The sequence below is a fragment of the Bos mutus genome, chromosome 17 (assembly GCF_027580195.1).
Source record: "Bos mutus isolate GX-2022 chromosome 17, NWIPB_WYAK_1.1, whole genome shotgun sequence".
Classification (NCBI taxonomy): Eukaryota; Metazoa; Chordata; class Mammalia; order Artiodactyla; family Bovidae; genus Bos; species Bos mutus.
In genome coordinates, this window is record NC_091633.1 from 65,942,391 (window position 1) to 65,953,544 (window position 11,154).

At 41.0% G+C, this 11,154-nt stretch overlaps 1 non-coding gene across 1 annotated transcript; it reads left to right on the forward strand.

Annotated features, from left to right (window-relative positions):
* Positions 1–723: 723 nt before the first annotated feature.
* LOC138991562 (U6 spliceosomal RNA) lies at positions 724–826 on the forward strand. Its single transcript, XR_011467533.1, has one exon. It is a non-coding gene; the product is annotated as a U6 spliceosomal RNA (small nuclear RNA).
* The last annotated feature ends 10,328 nt before the right edge of the window (positions 827–11,154 follow it).

Below are 11,154 nucleotides of genomic sequence, written 5' to 3' on the forward strand. Positions count from 1 at the left end.
GGAGAGCACTCTTAAAAAAGGCCGGGGAGCACTCTCTTGCCTCCTCCACCAGGAGATGTGATGATGCGTCTGCAACCCAGAAGCAGGCCCACACCCTACTATTCCACCCTGATCTCAAATTTGCAGCCTCCAGAACCATGAGAAATAGATTTCTGTTGTTTTAAGCCCCTCAGTCTATGGTTATTTTGTTGCAGCAACCTGAATGGACTAAGAGCGAGGCAGATTGTATTAGAATAACTGGTGGATTTCAATTATTCATGCAGTTTCATTCTATGAATAATCAAGAGTTCACTGCGGCTATAATTTTCTGTTGAAATTTTTCTTTTTAAAAGCTCCACATAGCAGCTTAATTATAATTTCTCTCTGCCTACTCAGAGAAAGTTCTTGAAACTGGCAGTAGGTTTCCTAAGTATCTGAGAGTTTACCACGTCATTTGGTTGCCTAGAACTGAGGATAAAACATCCAGTGTAAAATGTATGTAGTAGGGCTAAAGAGAATGCAGTTTGTGAGTGATCTAAAAGATAAATGGCAAGCATTCTCAGGACTGTAACAGTAGACAAATTTAAAAACAAGAGGGGTAGATGACTTGGAAAATGCTAGTTTTTCCTCTATTTTTAAGAAAAAGGTTATTACCAGTTACAATGGGTAGCTCCTGTGAAGAAAGGAGAAAACAGCCCTTCAGATGTCATGAAAGGTTGAAGAATGTGTTTAAACAAAAGACTGGTGCTTGCTTCAGCAGCATATATACTAAAATGGGAACAATATAGACATCAGCATGACCTCTGTGCAAGAATGACACACAAATTGTGAAGTGTCCCACATTTTTCAAAACGAGAAAGACATACCATGTGATATCACTTCTATGTGGAATCTAAAATAGGACACAGATGAACTTTATGAAACAGAAACAGGCTCACAGAGAACAGAATTGTGGTTGCTAAGTGGGGGTAGGGGAGGAATGGGTTGGGAATTTGGGATTAACAGATGCAAACTCTTCGTGTAGGAGGGATAAAACAACAGGGTCCTACCGTGCGTAGCACAGGGAACCGTATTCAGTAGCTGTGACGGAAGAGTATGAAAAAGAACGTACATGTGTGTGTAACTGAATCACTTTGCTATGCACCAGAAACTAACACAAGATTATAAATCAACTTTAGTTCAGTTAGAAATACACATTATGTGTTTATTTTAGAAGTGGGAGTCTGTGCCTTTTCACCCCTTCACTCGTTTCTCCCACCTCCAACCCTCACCTCTAGTAACTCCCAATCTTTTCTCTGTAACTTTGAGTTCTGGTTTTGTTTTGTTTTGGTTTGGTTTTGTTTTATATATTCTACACATAAATAAGAATCATACAGCATCTGTCTTTCTCTATTTCACTTAGTATAATGCCCGTAAGGTACATTAATGTTGCTGCAGATAGCAAAATTTCATCTTTTATAGCTGAATAATACCCCACTGTGTATATATACCACTTTCTTTATTCATTCATCCGTTGATGGACATTTAGGCTGTTTCCATGACTTGACTATTGTAAGATGCTGCAATGAACATGGAATTGCCTGTCTTATTCTTTAAGGAAAAAAAATTACTTGTATCAAATTGAAAAATGAATCAATCTTCAAGTAAGATAAAATCATCAGTAACACAATTAACAGTTAAGACAGCGCATACAGATTAGACTACAGGTTTAGATACTTTTTTTAATTTTTAAAGATCTTATTGGCTTTATTCAACATATCATGAATCAAGCAACATCCCAAATAGCAAATAGAAATGAGCTCCAAGGAACAAAATGGGAGACTTTTACAGTCAGAGGGGGAAGGGACAAGGAAAGAGCAGATTACTTCAAAGGTTTAGATACTTTGAATTAAGTACATACACCAAAATCAAGAGAGTTGACGACTTTCACACTGACGGAAAGCACTGACTTATTGTAAACACAAGACTTCTGGGAAAATGGAGCTGACATTTCATAGGATAGGAAGGGCATATATCTTTTTGAATTACTATTTTCATTTTGTTTGGATAAATATCTAGAAGTGGAATTGCTGGAATTTTAATAATTTTAATTAAAAATAATTTTCAGTTTTCTGAGGATGCTCCATATTGTTTTCTGTATTGGATAAACCAATTTAACATTCCCACCAATAGTGCACAAGCGTTCCCTTTTCTCCACATCCTCTCCAACACTTATTTCTTTTTGACAGTCATTCTAGCACAGTGATATCTCACTGTGGTTTTAATTTGTATTTCTCTAATTAGTGATGTTGAGCACTCTTTCATATACCTGTTGGCCATCAGAGAGTCATCTTTGGAAAAATGTCTATTCAGATCCTTTGCCTATTTTTTTAATTAATAGAGTTGTTTCTTTTTATTTGCTATTGAGTTGTAAGAGTTCTTTATGAATTTTGGGTGTTAGCCTCTTCTCAGATGAATGATTTGCAACTATTTTCTCCCATTTATAAGCTACCTTTTTATTTTGTTGATGGCTTCCTTTGCTGTGTAGAAGTTCTTTAGTTTTTTTTTAAGTTTTTTAGTTTGATGTAATCCCACATGCTTATTTTTGCTTTTGGGGATCAAATCTACAAAATTATTGGCAAGCTGATGTCAACAAGCTTACTGTCTGTGTTTTCTTCTGGAAGTTTAATGGTTTCAGGTCTTACATTCAAGTCTTTGATCCATTTTTTGCTTGAGCTATTTCCAGGTATGGTATAAAGTGGTCCAGTTTCATTCTTTTGCATGTGGCTGTCCAGTTTTCCCAGCACCGTTTCTTGAAGAGGCCATCCTCTTCACATTGTATACAATTGAAGATGAATGTGTGTGTGGGCTTCCCAGGCGGTACTAGTGGTAAAGAACCCACCTGCCAATGCAGGAGACATTAGAGATGCGGATTCAATCCCTTTAGGCAGGCTTGGCAACCCACTCCATTATTCTTGCCTGGAGAATCCCATGGGCAGAGGAGCCTGGCAGGCTGTAGTCCGTAGAGTTGTAAAAAGTTGGAAAAAAAAAAAGTTGGACACGACTGAAGTGACTCAGCACGCAAGCATGCATATGTGTGGGCATGTGTATTTCTCCGCACTATCTGTTCTGTTCCATTGACATGTGTGTCTGTTTTTATAATAATACTGTATTGTTTTGATTACTACAGCTTTGTAACATATTTTGAAATCAGAAAGCATGATCCTCCAGCTTTTCTGTTCTTCCTCAAGACTGCTTTGACTACTCAGGGTCATTTATGGTTTCCTTTGAGTTTTAGGATTATATATTCTATTTCTCTGAAAAATGCCACTGGAATTTTGATAGGGATTGCATTGAATCTGTAGATTGCTTTGGTAGTGTGGACATTTTAATGATATGAATTCTTCCAATCCATGAGCACAGAATATCTTTACATTTGTTTATGTCTTCAATTTCTTTCACCAATATCTTATAGTTTCCAGTGTAAATGTCTTTTACATCCTTAGTTAAATTTATTCCTAGGTGTTTTATTCTTTTTGATTCAGTTGTAAATATAATTATTTTCTTAATTTCTCTGATAGTTCATTATTAGTGTATAGAAATGAACAGTTTTTGTATATTGATTTTATATCCTACAACTTTACTGTACTTATTCTAACAGTTTAGTGATAAAGTTTTTAGGATTTATATATGTATATGTGTATAGGTTTCCCAGGTGGCATTAATGGTAAACAAACCACCTGTCAATGCAGGAGACATAAGAGATAAGGGTTTTATCCCTGGGTGGAGAAGATCCCTGGAGAAGGGCATGGCGACCCACTCCAGTATTCTTACCTGGAGAATCTTATGGACAGAGGAGCCTGGTGGGCTACAGTGGAGAGGGTTGCAAAGAGTCGGACACGACTGAAACGATTTAGCACATGTATGTGCTAAGCATGTATGTTATATGTATATGAACATTGTCATCTCCAGATCATGACAGTGTTAGTTTTTACTTCTTCCTTTCCAATTTGTACACCTTTTATTTTTCTTGCCTAAGTGCTCTGGCTAGAACTTCCAATACTAGAATAAAAGTGGTGAGAATGAGTATTCTTATCTTATTCCTGATCTTAGGGGAAAACTTTAGCTTTTTGTTATTAAGTATAATGTTAGCTGTGGGCTTGTCATACATAGCCTTTATTATATTGAGGTATGGTTTCCTCTAAATTCACTTTGTTGAGTTTTTTAATCATTAGATATTGAATTCTGACAATGCCTTTTCTGCATCTATCAATGATTATATGAGTTTTATTCTTCATTGTGTTAATGTGGTATATCACATTGATTTTGTGAGTGTTGAACCATCCTTTAATTACTAGAATAAATCCCACTTGATAATGGTGTTGAATTTGGTTTGCTAATGTTTTGTTGAGAATGTGTACACTTATGTTCATCATGGGTATTAGCCTATAATTTTCTTTCCCTGTGGAATCCTTGTCTGATTTTGGTATCAGGGTGATGGAGACCTCATAGGATGAGTTTGGAGATGTTCCTTCCTCTGCAGCTTTCAGGAATAGTTTCAGAAGGATAGACAATAACTCTTCACTTGTAATTTGATTACTATAAGTGCCATGTTTGACCCTAATTATAAAGGACACATTTCCTTGTTTTTTCGTGTGTGTATCTATTTTAGATTTTTGGTTTGCTGTTACCATGAGGTTTTTGTGTAGCAGTCTCTCTCTGAGAGAGAGATGATTGTATATGTGTATGTATGTGTGTGTGTGTGTGTGTGTGTGTATAGATATACGGAAGAAGGCAATGGCACCCCACTCCAATACTGTTGCCTGGAAGATCCCATGGATGGAGGAGCCTGGTAGGCTGCAGTCCACAGGGTCTCTAAGAGTCGGATACAACTGAGCGACTTCACTTTCACTTTCCACTTTCATGCATTGGAGAAGGCAATGGCACCCCACTCCAGTACTCTTGCCTGGAGAATCCCATGGACGGAGAAGCCTGGTGGGCTGCAGTCCATGGGGTCGCACAGAGTTGGACACGACTGAAGCGACTTAGCAGCAGCAGCAGCAGATATATATATACATTTATATATACACATACATACACATACACTGAATGTTTTAAGTTGCTGATCTTTTAATTTCAAATGAATTTAAAAGCCCTGCATTTTCACTCTACTCCCCTCATGATTACTATTTCTGATGTCATATTTTATATCTGATTGTTTTATGTATCCCTTAAGTGCTTGTTGATACAGATGATTTTACCGTTTTGTCTTTTAATTTTCCTACTGGTCTTGTGTGTGGATGATTTCCTACCTTTACTGTATGTTTGCTTTACTGGTGAACTTTTTCATTTTGTAGTTTCTTATTTCTAGTTGTGGCCTTTTCTTTTTGCCTGGAGAAGTTCCTTGAACGTTTGTCGTAAAGCTGGTTTGGTGGTGCTGAAGTCTTCTAAATTTTGATGCCTATAAAGCTTTTAATCTCTTCATCAGGTCTGAATCAGAGCCTTGCTGGCAGAGTATTCTTGTAGGTTTTTCCCTTTCATCACTTTAAATAGATGGTGCCACTCCCTTCTGGTCTGCAGAATTTCTGCTAAAAAATAAGCTGAGTTTTATGGGAGTTCCCTTGTATACTGTTTGCTGCTTTTCCCTTGCTGCTTTTAACTTCTCTTTTTCTCATTTTAATTACAATGTGTCTTGGTGTGTTCTTTTAGGATTAATCCTGAATGGGGCACTCTGTGCTTCCTGGATTTGGATGACTATTTCCTTTCCTGTGTCATGAAAGTTTTCAGCTATTTGGTCTTCAGATGTGTTCTTGACAGCTTTCTCCTTCTTGGACCCCTATAATGTGAATATTATTTTGCTTGATGTTACCCCAGGGGTCTCTTAAACTGTTCCCATTTCTTTTCATTCTTTGTTTCTGATCCACAGCAATGATTTTCACTATTCTGCCTTCCAGCTTGCTGGTTTGTTCTTCTGTGGATTTTAGTCTCCTGATGAATTTTTTATTTTAGTTATTGTATTGTTCATGTCTGCTTGGTTGTTCTTTATATTTTCTAACTCTTAAAAAAACCCTATCTCCTGGGAATTCCGTGGTAATCCAGTAATTAGGATTCTGTGTTCTTGTTACTGAGAGCCTGGATTTAATCCCTTGTTGGGGAACTAAAATCCCACAGTCCACATGGTGTAGCCAAACAAACAAACCCTAAAGGAAAAAAACCAAACAAACCTTCTCTCTACATCCATTCTTCTTCCAAGTCTTTGACCATCTTTATGATCATTAATCTGAACTCTTTCTTGGATAGGTTGCTTGTCTTTACTTAGTTTCTCTTCCAGAATTCCTTCATCAGAAACGTATTCCTATGCTGATTCACTTTGTCCAAGTTGCCATTGATATTTTTATGTATTTGGTAAGTTACTTATGTTTCTCTACTTTGGAGAAGTGGCCCTCTGTAGGAGACACCCTATGCACCCTAGCAGTGCTCTCCTTTCTAGTCACCCAGGGTATATGCTCTGGGAATTCCCCCTAGGAGAGCTGTGTGGGTCCTTCAGCTGTGGTGGGCTTATTATGTGAGTGATCTGATAGGCTTGGTTGGCCCCTCAGTTCAGTTCATTTCAGTTCAGTCACTCAATCGTGTCCGACTCTTTGTGACCCATGAACTGCACATGCCAGGCCTCCCTGTCCATCACCAACTCCTGGAGTCCACCCAAACCCATCTCCATCGAGTCGGTGATGCCATCCAACCATCTCATCCTCTGTCGTCCCCTTCTCCTCCCACCTTCAATCTTTTCCAGCATCAGGGTCTTTTCAAATGAATAAGCTCTTCGCATCAGGTAGCCAAAGTATTAGAGTCTCAGCTTCAACATAAGTCCTTCCAATGAACACCCAGGACTGATCTCCTTTAGGATGGACTGGTTGGATCTCCCTGCAGTCCAAGGGACCTCCAGAGTCTTCTCCAACACCACAGTTCAAAAGCAACAATTCTTCAGTGCTCAGCTTTGGAGAAGGAAATGGCAACCCACTCCAGTATTCTTGCCTGGAGAATCCCATGGACGGAGGAGCTTGGTGGGCTACAGTCCACAGGTCACAAAGAGTCGGACACAACTGAGCGACTTCACTTTCACTTCAGTTTCACTTTCAGCTTTCTTTATAGTCCAACTCTCACATCCATACATGACCACTGGAAAAACCATAGCCTTGACTAGATGGACCTTTGTTGGTAAAGGAATGTCTCTGCTTTTTAATATGCTGTGTAGGTTGGTCATAACTTTCCTTCCAAGGAGTAAGTATCTTTTAATTTCATGGCTGCAATCACCATCTGCAGTGATTTTGGAGCCCCCAAAAATAAAGTCAGCCACTGTTTCCACTGTTTCCCCATCTATTTGCCGTGAACTGATGGGACTGGATGCCATGATCTTCGTTTTCTGAATGTTGAGCTTTAAGCCAACTTTTTCACTCTCCTCTTTCACTTTCATCAAGAGGCTCTTTAGTTCTTCTTCACTTTCTGCCATAAGGGTGATGTCATCTGCATATCTGAGGTTATTGATATTTCTCCCGGCAATCTTGGTTCCAGCTGTGCTTCCTCCAGCTCAGCGTTTCTCATGATGTACTCTGCATATAAGTTAAATAAGCAGGGTGACAATATACAGCCTTGACGTAATCCTTTTCCTATTTGGAACCAGTCTGTTGTTCTATGTCCAGTTCGAACTGTTGCTTCCTGACCTGCATACAGATTTCTCAGGTTGGCCCCTAGTCCAGTTGATTGCCAGGACCTTCCCTGAAGAGGTGTGCTGGCTCTGTTTAGAGGGGTCTGGTCATGAGGTGCCTGGTTGGAGAGCTTTGGGGACTGTAGCGCTAGCTAACTGGCATGCAGAGTCAGGGTCCCAAAGAATCTGGGGGTGTTGCCCACTCCCCCTGGCAGGTGAAGCCAGATCTTGGGATTAATGCCAGACTACTGTAATCAAGATGGCAGAGTAGAAGGACATATGCCCATTTTCTCCTTCAAGAACTCCAGAATTACAACTTGCTGCTGAACAACCATTGACAGAAGATGGTTGGATGCCACCAAAAAAGGATACCTCACATCCAAGGGCAAAGGAGAAGCCCCAGAAAGATGGTAGGAGGGGCAAAATTGTGTTTACACTCAAACTCCATACCCGTCAGAGATGCTTGGAGGGCTCAAACAAAACCTTGTGTGCACCAGGACACAGAGACCCCACAGAAACTGAGCCAGACCTGCCTTCGAGTGTCTCCTGTGAAGGTACAGGTCAGCAGGGACCTGCCACAGGGGCTCTTGGTGCAGCAGACCTGGGTGTGGCATAAGCCTTCTTGGAGGAGGTCACCATTAATGCCACCATGCTGCTAAGTCGCTTCAGTCGTGTCTGACTCTGTGCGATCCCATAGACGGCAGCCCACCAGGCTCCCCCGTCCCTGGGATTCTCCAGGCAAAAACACTGGACTGGGTTGCCATTTCCTTCTCCAATGCATGAAAGTGAAAAGTGAAAGTGAAGTCACTCAGTCGTGTCCGACTCTTAGTGACCCCATGGACTGCCACAGAGCTGCCAGAACTCACACAGGACTGGGAAAACAGGCTCTTGGAGGGCACAAACAGAACCTTATGTGCACCACGACCCAGGAGGAAGGAGCAGTGACCCCACAAGCGACTGACCCAGACGTGCCTGTGAGTGTCCAGAAGTCTATGGCGAAGGCATGGGCAGCCTGCTGCAGGGTCGGGGGCACTGAGGGTGGCAATGCATGCAGGGGACCTTTGGAAGGAGGTCACCATTATCTTCATCACCTTCACCATAGTTTGGTCTCAGGGCAAGCAACAGGTAGGGAACACAACCCTTCCCATTAATAGAAAATTGGATTAAAGATTTACTGAGCATGGCCCCATCAGAACAAGACCCAGTTTCCCCAACAGTCAGTCTCTCCCATCAGGAAGCTCCCATAAGCTTCTTATCTTTATCCATCAGAGGGCAGACAGAATGAAAACCACAGTCACAGAAAACTAATCAAACTGATCACATGGGACACAGCCTTGTCTAGCTCAATGAAACTATGAGCCATGACGTGTTGGGCCACCCAAGACAGACAGGTCATGGTGGAGATTTCTGACAAAACGTGATCCGCTGAAGAAGAGAATGGCAAACTGCTTCAGCATTCTGGCCTTGAGAACCCCATGAACAGTATGAAAAGGCAAAAAAATAGAACACTGAAAGATGAACTCCCCAGGTTGGTACATGTCCAATATGCTACTGGAGAAGAGTGGAGAAATAACTCCAGGAAGAATGAAGAGATGGAGCCAAAGCAAAAACAAAACCCATTTGTGGATGTGACTGGTGATGGAAGTAAAGTTCAGTGCTGTAAAGAGCAATATTGCATAGGAACCTGGAATGTTAGGTCCATGAATCAAGGTAAACTGTGAGATGGCAAGAGTGAACAAACAGGAGATGAACAAACCTGGAATGTTAGGTCCATGAATCAAGGTAAACTGTGAGATGGCAAGAGTGAACAACAACATTTTAGGAATCAGTGAACTAAAATGGACTGGAATGGGTGAATTTAACTGAGATGACCATTATATCTACTATTATGGGCAAGAATCCCTGAGAAGAAATGGAATAGCCATCAAAGTCAACAAAAGAGCCCAAAATGCAGTACTTGGACTCAGTCTGAAAAATGACAGAATGATCTCTGTTTGTTTCCAAGGCAAACCATTCATTATCACAGTAATCTAAGTCTATGCCCCAACCAGTAATGCTGAAGAAGCTGAAGTTGAACAGTTCTATGAAGACCTAAAAGATCTTCTAGAAATAACACCCAAAAAAAGATGTCCTTTTCATTATAGGGGACTGGAATGCAAAAGTAGGAAGTCAAGAGATATCTGGAGTAACAGGCAAATTTGGCCTTGGAGCACAAAAGGAACCCAGGCAAAGGCTAACAGAGTTTTGCCAAGAGAACGCACTGGTCATAGCAAACGCCCTCTTCCAACATCACAAGAGACAACTCTACACAAGGACATCACCAGATGGTCAGTACCGACATCAGGTTGATTATATTCTTTGCAGCCAAACATGGAGAAGCTCTATGCAGTCAGTTGTATAGACAGGGAGCTGGCTGTGGTTCAGATCATGAACTCCTTATGGGCAAATTCAGACTTAAATTGAAGAAAGTTGGGGAAAGCCACTAGACCACTCAGTTCAGTTCGGTTCAGTTGCTCAGTCGTGTCCGACTCTCTGCGACCCCATGAATCACAGCACGCCAGGCCTCCCTGTCCATCACCAACTCCTAGAGTTCACTCAAACTCATGTCCATCAAGTTGGTGATGCCATCCAGCCATCTCATCCTCTGTCATCCCCTTTTACTCCTACACCCAATCCTTCCCAGTATCAGGGTCTATTCCAATCAGTCAACTCTTTGCATCAGGTGGCCAAAGTATTGGAGTTTCAGCTTCAGCATCAGTCCTTCCAATGAACACCCAGGACTGATCTCCTTTAGGATGGACTGGTTGGATCTCCTTGCAGTCCAAGGGACTCTCAAGAGTCTTCTCCAACACCACAGTTCAAAAGCATCAATTCTTCGGTGCTCAGCTTTCTTCACAGTCCAACTCTCACATCCATACATGACCACTGGAAAAACCATAGCCTTGACTAGACAGACTTTAGTTGGCAAAGTAATGTCTCTGCTTTTGAATATGCTATCTAGGTTGGTCATAACTTTCCTTCCAAGGAGTAAGTGTCTTTTAATTTCATGGCTGCAATCACCATCTACAGTGATTTTTGGAACCCCCAAAAATAGTCTGCCACTCTTTGCACTGTTTCCCCATCTATTTCCCATGAAGTGATGGGAATAGATGCCATGATCTTAGTTTTCTGAATGTTGAGCTTTAAGCCAACTTTTTCACTCTCCTCTTTCATTTTCATCAGGAGGCTTTTTAGTTCCCCTTCACTTTCTGCCATAAGGGTGGTGTCATCTGCATATCTGGGGTTATTGATATTTCTCTAGGAAGTCTTGATTACAGCTTCTGCTTCATCCAGCCCAGTGTTTCTCATGATGTACTCTGCATATAAGTTAAATAAGCAGGGTGACAATATACAGCCTTGACTACTGTACTCCTTTTCCTATTTGGAACCAGTCTGTTGTTCCATGTCCAGTTCTAACTGTTGCTTCCTGACCTGCATATAGGTTTCTCAAGAGG